The sequence below is a fragment of the Acipenser ruthenus genome, chromosome 13 (assembly GCF_902713425.1).
Source record: "Acipenser ruthenus chromosome 13, fAciRut3.2 maternal haplotype, whole genome shotgun sequence".
Lineage (NCBI taxonomy): Eukaryota > Metazoa > Chordata > Actinopteri > Acipenseriformes > Acipenseridae > Acipenser > Acipenser ruthenus.
Window position 1 is genome coordinate 14,961,362 of NC_081201.1, and position 10,000 is coordinate 14,971,361.

A 10,000-nucleotide genomic window follows, 5' to 3' on the forward strand; every position below is an offset into this window, starting at 1 on the left:
AGGTGGCCCCCATAGATCCAAAACCAGCTAATGTCCACACAAAGTCCCCAGTCTTGCCCTCGCAGGCAGAGACGGAGGCGAGTGGGACGGCTACACTGCCGCCTAGTGGGCAGGTAGCAGCCAGCCAGGGCATCCCCAGCCAGCCTTCCCAGTCGTTGGCACAAACCCTAGCACACCTCGCAGAAGAGGTGTTCACTAATGCACCGAGGGAGAGGTCGGGGTCAACACCTTCCCTGACCAGCAGTACCTCGGTAGCAATGACCCTCTTCAAGCGAAGGGCCTCCCTTCAAAGCATCCTTGACCCCCTCCCTTGTATGGGCAAAACCAGGGGCCCCCTAGAGGTCCTCCTAGATACAGCACTGGAGGACATGGGAATACCCCTGGACGCGGTAAGCCAGAAGTCTGCTAACAGCTCCAATTCAACAGACGGTAACAGCCAAAGAATGCTGTCTGTCATAACCCCCCCCCAGGACAAAGCTGACCCACACGTTCCGAGGGGCCCTGAGCAAGTTCCACCAGACTTACCTTGTGGGGAGTTGAATAGCCCCAACAACTCCACGTACTGTGCATATAAAGACGGTGCCTTCTTGGACGAGGCAGCAGTGAGTACCTTCTCAGGGGTGATGGGAGTTGCAAATAAGCCCAAGCCCCCTCGAAGCAAGCGTAGAGCTAAGAGTAGGAAGAGTGTCCCGACCTCCCAATCATAGTCGCTATGGGGTGGACGCAGCGACTCCTTTTCTTGTTAGCTACCCTGATGGCCCTGATATGTGTGTCTGTTAATGTCAGGAGCATCAGGGAGACACAAAAAAGATTTGATGTACTAAACTATCTAGCTAACTTGAAAGCAGATCTCATCTTTCTGCAGGAGTGTGGTATTTCGTCGAGCCCTGATTATAGGGACCTGAAGGAGAGTTGGACCCTGGGGGACTCCTTCTGGTCGGGCTCCAACATAGCCAGAGCCGACGGAGTAGGTATCCTGTTTAAAAACCCATTTATTACCTCCCGCAGCAGCAGGGAGGTAGAACCTGGTAGAATTCTGAGCGTGGATGTGACATACAACAACACTCCCCTCAGACTGGTCAATGTCTACGCACCCACTAACCAAAACGAAAGAGTTCAATTTTTTCCACAGCTGCGTCCACTCCTGCTGGGGAACGTACCCGTCATCGTGTCAGGTGACTTCAATTGTGCTCTGAGGGACGTAGACCGGAGCAGGCCACGCAACGACCGCTCTAGTAGAGTTTTGTCCTCCGTAATGTCTGATTTCTCCCTGTGTGATGCAGGTAAGGACCTGGTGCCTCCCTTTACCTGGGTGAGCTCATCTGGGACCTCCTTCTCCCGTATAGATCTCGTCCTGCATACCAGCTCCCTTACGAAGACGGCAGTAGACACCCAGGCCGTCTTCTTCTCTGACCATAGGCTCCTGCAGGTAACATTGCAGGTCCCTCAGACCTCCCAGATGGGGTCAGGGGTCTGGAAATTAAACACCTCCTTACTCGATGACCCCTCCATAGCTGCAGCCTATAAGAGCAGGCTTGTTGAGTGGACCACTTTGCGTGACCTATTCAACTCCCCTATAGAGTGGTGGGAGATGGTCAAAATGAGAACTAAGGGTTATTTCATAGCAGCAGGCAAGAGGAAAGCAAAAGAAAGGAGGGCCAAATATAAATACCTGAATGCTGCCCTCCAGCGTCTGAGCCTGCTTCAGCTTCGGGGGTTCCCTGTAAGCGACGAGATAGCCCAGACCAAGCTAGATCTTTCAGTGCTTTGTAGGGAGGAACAACGAAAGGTCATGCACAATGCAAAAGTGCAAAAAATGGAGGAAGACGAAAAGTGTACTCGCTTCTTCTTCCAGAAAACGAGGGAGAAGCGGCACTTGATGTCCTCCATGCTCGACAGCAGGGGGAGGATAGTAGAGGATAGTGAGGGAGTGAAAAAAGTGGTAGAGAACTTCTATAGGGACCTGTATAACATCAAAGCTACAGATGACACCCTGATAGAGTGGTTCCTGAGCCAGTTGGAGCCTGACTCAGTGCGGGACGAGGAGGAGGAGGAGAAGGACCCAGAACTCACGCTGGAGGAGCTCACCCAGGCGGTTAAGACCATGAACACCGGTAAGACGCCAGGTCCAGATGGCATCCCGGGTGAGTATTACCATCTTTTTTGGGACACGCTAAAAGTCCATTTAGCGGAGGTCTACAGAGCGGTCTACAGGGAGAAGCGGTTGGGCCCTTCTATGCGGGAGAGTGTAATTACTCTCCTTCATAAGAAAGGGGAAGTTAAAGATCTACGGAATTGGCGCCCAATCAGCCTCCTTTGCGTGGATTACAAGATACTAGCCAAAGCTCTGATGCTCCGGCTACAAGTACACCTCCCTTTGGTCATTGGCCCTGACCAGGCTTGTGGCGTCCCAGGGAGGTCCATCACGGATATTTTAATGTTAACAAGGGACATTCTGGCTTATTCTAGAGAACGGAACCATCCCCTCTGCCTGTTCAACCTTGACCAGGAGAAGGCGTTCGATAGGGTAAGCCATGAATATATGTACAAAGTGATGGACCAGATGAAATTCGCTCCTGGACTTAGGGAGTGGGTTAAAACCATATATACAAACATTAGTACCCGAGTCTTGGTGAACAGGCACCTGACTGGTAAAATATCTATCCAGTCAGGGGTCAGACAGGGTTGCCCACTATCCCCACTGCTATATGTCGTGTGCATTGAACCCCTCCTGCAGGCAATTCGTAGGGATACCAATATAACTGGTTTCCAGCTGCCTGGATCCAACGGGGTCCAGGTCAAAACAACAGCATATATGGACGATGTGTCACTCATTTGCACCAACACATCGTCGGTACCTCGGATTAGTAATATCCTTGAGAAGTACTGCACGGCGACCGGGGCAGTGATTAATAAGTCCAAGAGCGAAGTCTACGTGTCTAAAAATTGGCAGGTAGATAGGGAACTGTCGGACATGTACCCTGTCAAAAAGGACAAAATCAAGATTCTGGGCCTCATTTTCGAGAACAATAGCTCGGGGGCCCAGAGCTGGACGGCGGCCATTAACCAGGTCCGTAAAAAGATTGGCGGATGGAGCACAAGATCCTTAACAATGACGGGTAGAGTATTAATAACCAAGTCTATACTGTTCCCCATCCTCTCTTATGTAGGAAAAATCTTTCCCCCAGACAGGACCACCAAAAAAGTGGTGGACCGCATTATCCACCGCTTTATCTGGGGCAGCAAGATGGAGAGGGTAAAGCGAGCCACTCTGAGTAAAGCCGACAAGAAGGGAGGTAAGGGGGTCCCGGACGTTGTGCAGCTCACCCGAGTGCAGGGGCTCACGCAAACTATCAAGAACATCCAGGCCCTGGACAGGAAGGTATGTTACATGAATCGTTTCTATTTTGCCACCTGTCTCAGGGCCTTGGGCCTCTGCACTATTGATAACACCGTGCCGTACTCCTGGGACCCCCCATTGTATTATAGAACCTTAAGGGACACTATATATAAATTGGGCTTAGATAAAGCAAAATTGGCCTCCTGGGAATACAAGGCTGTAACTAAATATCTTGCCGGTTCCCAGGAAATTGAAAAAGTAGCTACTTTCTCCCTCACCCAAAGCCAAAAAATCTGGGAGAATGTGTCTCACAGCTGCCTCAGTAATGTCCAGAAGGATATAGCATGGAACACCGTCCACAGTGCACTCCCCACTCGAGCGTTCATGTTCAGGAGGGGACTAGCCCAAGTAGAAACATGCCCCTATGCAAAGTGCCGCAAGAGAGAAACACCAGCCCATATCTTCTGGGAGTGTGATGTGGCTGGCAGTGTCTGGCTCTCTGTCTCTGTCTTCCTAAACAGGTTTGCTGACACGGCCAAGATGACCGCTGAGACTGTGCTCTATGGGCCTGCGGGAGGAATCACTACCAGCACAGCTAAGTGCGTTTGGCGTGTCATCAATGTTGTCAAGCAGATCCTGTGGGAAGGCCGTAACGTCTGTGTCTATCACAAGCAGGAGCTAGACACTATCACCACGACCAGAAGGGCACAAACTCTTATCAAGGACTTTGTAATTCTGGACATCCGGACCCTCGGGAAGGACAAGGCCTGCGCGGAGTGGAGGATCGCCGGACTTCAGGACGTGAAGATGGAATAAAGGAAAAAACTGGAACCGCTAGCTCCTAGGAGCGGGACTACGGGGCACCGCTAAGCCTTTTATTTATTTTGTCATGCCAGCATTCCGCCCTTTTTAGCTGGCATGACCGTTTTTCAACGGTGCCCTGGTTTTATGTAGTCTTTTGTTTCAGTTTTATGGACTTTTATTTGATTTACGTTGAATGTTTTATTTGATTTTGTTTTGTTTTGTTTTATGTATCTTTAAGATTTTTAATGTAAACTATTAAAAGTTACATTTTAAGTGTTTTAAAATTTTAGAATTTTAACTCACTGTTTATACACTGTCCCTTTTCCCCTGTCCCTGTTTTAGATCTAGGTTTATGTTCACTTTTTTAGAGAGCACTCCCCGGCCCTCACAAGCACTGGTTTTTTATAGATGGTTCTTTTTTTCCAGTCACTTTTAAAACAGCACAGGTTTTTTTCATGTTGATTTTAATCTGTGTCTGTTTTAACCATGTACAAAGCACAATTGTCTTGGTGTTTTTTAAATGTATTTTAAATGCTTTTAAAACAAAATGTATGTCTGTATGCATGAATGTCATCTTTAAAAGAAATGTAAAATGAATGAAAAAATGAATGGGTGTAAATGTAAAAAAATGTAAAATCTCAATAAAAGAGTATTTTACTAAAGATTTCCGTGGAGAGGAGCATTTATGAGTTCAATGCAATTTTTGGCTAGCCCTGCCCCTCGGGGTGGGGCTCGACATGGGTTTAAAAGCAGAACGAGCACAGCGGCGCCGGCCGTGTTAATAATTAGAGCCTGGCACCTTTTTTTTTCTTTTTCTTTTTTTTTTCTTTTTCCCATTTTTCCCCTCAGTCCAAGAAGCGAGTACCCCGGCAGCTCCGGCGGGCGGCCGCGCCCGGGGCGTTTGGTCAAAACCATTGTGGGCATCGCTTCTCGGCCTCTTGGCTCAGATCAAGTGTAGTATCTGTTCTTATCAGTTTAATATCTGATACGTCCCCCATAGGGGGACCCGTCTATATTAAATTGATTTTTGGAAGCAGGAGATGGAACCGGGGCTTGCTCCGTCCACTCCACGCATCGACCCGGTATTGCAGTACCTCCGGGAACGGTGCACAAGAAAGGTCAAAAAAGAGAGAGACAGGCAGGCAGGCAGGCAGGCAGACAGACAGGCAGACAGAGAGACAGAGAGACAGAGAGAGCGCTAGCCAGCCTCTCCCTCTCCCTTTTTCTGGGTTGTATTTTTTCCCGCTCTTTTTGTTGTTTTTTTTTTTTTTTTTTTTTTTTTTTTTTTGTTTGTTTGTTTGTTTGTTCCAAATAAGGAAGGCAGGCCTGCCTAACTGATGGACAGTCTGCTCTGCTCACGCAGCAGGCCAGTGTACCCAGAAGGCCTTGCGCTCGTGGGAGGAGGAGGACGAGCGCAGCGGTAAAGCAGAAACGGAGCTGTTTAGTGGGGCAAGGAGCCCTCGCTTTCAAGGCGGCAGCAGCAGCAAAGCGCCCCTTTGCCGGGACCGAACGGCACTTGCGTTTTGGGAAGAGTTCCCTGTTTTGTTTGGTTTTGTTTGGCCTTGCCGCCGGGTAGAGGAGAAGGCCTTTGGGCCGGCCGGAAGGGCTGGGCTACCAGTAAAACCACACTCTGGCTTCTCTTCAGTTCGAATAAATCTTTCGCCTTTTACTAAAGATTTCCGTGGAGAGGAGCATTTATGAGTTCAATGCAATTTTTGGCTAGCCCTGCCCCTCGGGGTGGGGCTCGACATGGGTTTAAAAGCAGAACGAGCACAGCGGCGCCGGCCGTGTTAATAATTAGAGCCTGGCACCTTTTTTTTTCTTTTTCTTTTTTTTTTCTTTTTCCCATTTTTCCCCTCAGTCCAAGAAGCGAGTACCCCGGCAGCTCCGGCGGGCGGCCGCGCCCGGGGCGTTTGGTCAAAACCATTGTGGGCATCGCTTCTCGGCCTCTTGGCTCAGATCAGGTGTGTGTGGCATGACCGCAGCATTTGTTCACTAGGAGAAAGAGAAGGCGGTGTGCAGGATGACCTACAACAATCCATTTAAGTCAGCTGGTCGGGCTGGGCTTAGGAATACTGCAAGATTTTTGTGGAAGGGAAGAGCGGAGGAAGAGATGCTGGATAGAGAACAATTTATCCGTGAAGTATTGCTGGGAGTTTTGAATTTTGAGCCGGAAGAAATCTTTTGTTTACAAAGGAATGGAACATCGAAATTTTTGGACGTCACTTTGCATAGCGCACAAGCTTTTCAGTATCTTCTTGATACTTGTAATGCTAAAGAGGATCAAGAGCCTTTATCTTTTTTTTCCGTGGAGTCCTTGGCTAAAACAAATTTCCGGATTATAACAGTACATATGTACAATCCATATGTGTCGGATTTAGCCATAAGTGCTTTCCTGTCCAGGTATGTAGATGTGATTTCCGGGGCAAAGTTACTTAGAGACGGCTTTAAAATTTGGAACGGGAAGAGACAGTTTCAGGTGCTGCTTCGGCAAGAGGAGGGAGGATATGATGGGTTCCGTCATCCCCCCGCAAATTTCTTTATTGGAGCAGATAGGGGTTATCTGTTTTATTCACGGCAGCCCCTGTTCTGCAGAAAATGTTCCAGTTTTGGCCATATAGAGGTCGGGTGTACACAAGAGAGATGCAGGAACTGTGGAGAACTGGGACATGTTTCAAAAGACTGTCAGAAAAATAAGAGCTGTAATGTCTGTGGAGAAGAAGGGCATTTGTTTAAAAATTGTCCTAAGCGGAAGCAGACATATGCTGATGTTGCACGGGGCCATGAGACAGATGGATTGGAAGTGGTGGATGACATGCCTCCAATTGAAAAAGTGTTGAAGGAGATGAGGCACATTGCTGTGCCTGACGGAGGGGCAGCAGAAGGTGATAAGGTAAAAGGTGGTGAAGAAGAAATGGAAGGAGTGTCGTGGGGAGATACCCCTGATGGCGTGACTGATACGACGGAGCAGATTTTGGTTCAGGGAAAAGGAAAAGGAAGGGGAAAGGGGAGGAAGAGGAACAAAGAAGTGGAGCATGAGACAGCGTCTGTTGGTTTAGAGGGGACTCCAAAGAAGATAGTGGGCGTGCAGCGCATGGGCTTAGAGGCGGTTTCTTCCCAGCAGTTATGTTTAGTGGAGTCAGGGACTGCAGAGGAGGTATCTGGGTCGGTTTCTTCATCATCTTCCATGATACCGGACACTGGTTTGGAGGAAGAGGTGCTGCAGTCGGCAGTTTTATGTCTTTCACCGGTGAGTCCAGGTCCTTATGACTCAGGCATGGGGTTACCAGAGGAACAAAATGAGAGGAGTTATGTGGATACAGAAGGTATGGGCCCTTTCTAGGGATAGACTTTTTGGGACTAATGGTTTGAGGGGTTTTTTGTGGTTTTCTCACTTGTGAATGATGGTTTATTTTTTTTGCTTTTCATATCTTTTTTAGTGCATTATGTCTTTATCTTTTATTTCTATGAATGTAAGAGGTTTGAGGGGTTATAATAAGAGAGTTTCTGTGTTTCTTTATTTAAATTCTTTGTCATTTTCTTTTTGTTTTTTGCAAGAGGTTCATTTAAGGGATGCTTCTGATATTGCTTTGTACACAAAAGACTGGGGGGGAGGGGAGTCAAGGTGGAGTGTGGGGGGGGTGCATTCATCTGGGGTAGGGGTGTTATTAAAGGACAAGGAGATGGAGGTAGTGCAATGCATTTCAGTACTGCCAGGGCGCATTCTGTGTGTGGATGTGAACTGGAGAGGTCAAAAGCTGAGACTGATTAATGTATATGCACCTACTGATTTGGTTTCTAGAAAGGACTGTTTTGTTGCCATAAAGGATCTCCTTGTGACAAATAGACATATAGTTTTGGGAGGGGATTTTAATGTATCATTAGATAAGGGGAATGTGCACGATTATACGGTGGGGGTGTTAAAAGGTATTATAGTACTTTTTAGTTTAGTGGATAGTTTTAAAAAATGTAATCCAGGGTTGGAAGGGATCACATGGAGAAATTCAAGGGGGGCAAAAAGTAGATTAGATTATTTTTTTGTTTCAAATGTGTTGTCTGTTAGTTTTTGCAATACATCTCCGTTATGGTTTTCAGATCACGATAGTTTAAAATGTATTATTAGTTTCACAACACCGGTGTTTGGTGGCGGGTTTTGGAAATTTAATTGTGAGGTATTGGAAGATAAAACGTTTAGGGAGCTTTTTGTGTTTCATTTTAAGGGATGGGTTGAAATGTTGTGTTATTGTGATTCTGTTCTAGTTTGGTGGGAGGGGGTAAAGGGAAAAATTAAGATACTTACTCAACAATTCTGCAGGAATAGAAGGAGGAAGGAGCAGAGAGCGGTTTTGGGGTTACAGAAGGATTTGGAGGGGGTGTATATAAGGGGAAACACAGGGGGTAATTTTGATTTTGAAAAGGCAAGGGAACTTAAGGATAAGATGAGGGTGGTGTGGGAAAAAAGGGCGAGTAATTTTTTGTTTAGGTGTAAGGGGGATTTTTTAGAAAAACATGAGACATGTAGTTCATATTTTTTTAAACAGGTGAAGGGTGAACAAAAAAAGAGGGTGATCAGGGGTTTAAAGGGGAAAGATGGGATCACGGTGGTGGATACAGAGGGCATGCTAGACTGTGCTAGTAATTTTTATAAAGAATTATTTTCAGAAAAAGAGGTTAATGAGGAGGTTGCGGCCTCTTTTTTGGATAAAGTGCATGTCAGGCTGTCTGATGAGGTGAGAGAGAGTTTGGAGAGACCGGTCACTGTTGCTGAGTTGAAAAGTGCGCTTAATAAAATGGCAGATAGGAAAGTGCCAGGGGGAGATGGTCTCCCTAAAGAATTTTATGTTACTTTTTGGGAGGTAATTGGGCCAGTATTATTAATGGTGGTCGGAGAAGTTTTTCGTACAGGGAGTTTGTCAAAATCTATGAGGAATGGTGTGATTTCTTTATTGTTTAAAAAAGGGGATGAGATGGACCTGAGGAACTGGAGGCCAGTCACTTTGTTAACGGTGGATTATAAAATAATCGCAAAGGTTATGACTGAGAGGTTAAAACAAGCAATGCCGTTAATTGTAAGTCAGGATCAGACCTGTGGGGTGGTGGGTAGATCGATTCATTGGAATCTGATGTTAACAAGGGATGCAATTAGTTGGGCTGAGGATAGGAGGGTACCTCTAATGTTGGTGAGCCTGGATCAGGAGAAGGCGTTTGATCGGGTGAACCAAGGTTTTTTGTTTAGAGTTTTGGCACATTTTGGGTTTGGGGAAAAGTTTCTGAGGTGGTTAAAAATTTTGTACACTGAGGTGGGTAGTAGGGTGAATATTAATGGGCATCTGGGGGAATTCATTTTACAAGTTTCCGGGGTGAGGCAGGGGTGTCCACTGTCTCCTCTGTTGTATGTTTTGTATATGGAACCTTTTGCGGAGGCGGTGAGAGTGGATGATGGGATTGAGGGGTTGTTGTTACCAGGGAGTGGGGGTGTCTCTGTTAAGATCTCGCAGTATGCGGATGACACAACTCTTTTTTTGACATCAGACAGAAGTTTGGAAAGAGTTCTTCAGGTTCTTGCACAGTTTGCCTTAGCATCAGGATCAAAATTGAATATGGATAAATCATCGGTTATGTTTCTTGGGGCCTGGAGGGATAGGTCTGATGTACCAGGGGGTTTACAGTTATGCACTGAGGGGTTAAAGTTATTAGGGATTTCATTCTATCACAAGGGGAGTGGGGTTAAGAATTGGGCGGATAAATTGGTAAGGTTAAGGGTGAAAATAGGATTATGGAAGTGTAGGAAGTTAACTTTTTTGGGGAAAGTGTTAGTGCTAAAAAGTGATGTTCTTCCATTTTTATTGTATTTAT

At 46.6% G+C, this 10,000-nt stretch overlaps 1 long non-coding RNA gene and 2 other non-coding genes across 3 annotated transcripts in view; all 3 read left to right on the forward strand.

The window, feature by feature from the left end:
* Positions 1-4,405: 4,405 nt before the first annotated feature.
* Positions 4,406-10,000, forward strand: part of LOC131740152 (uncharacterized) — a 9,903-nt gene continuing 4,308 nt past the window's right edge. The window contains exon 1 of the long non-coding RNA XR_009330783.1: positions 4,406-4,492. This is a non-coding gene — a long non-coding RNA (uncharacterized LOC131740152). The remainder of the gene's footprint in view (positions 4,493-10,000) is intronic.
* LOC131697054 (U2 spliceosomal RNA) lies at positions 5,067-5,260 on the forward strand. Its single transcript, XR_009306936.1, has one exon. It is a non-coding gene; the product is annotated as a U2 spliceosomal RNA (small nuclear RNA).
* Positions 5,770-5,884, forward strand: LOC131697311 (U5 spliceosomal RNA). The gene has a single exon (XR_009307157.1). It is a non-coding gene; the product is annotated as a U5 spliceosomal RNA (small nuclear RNA).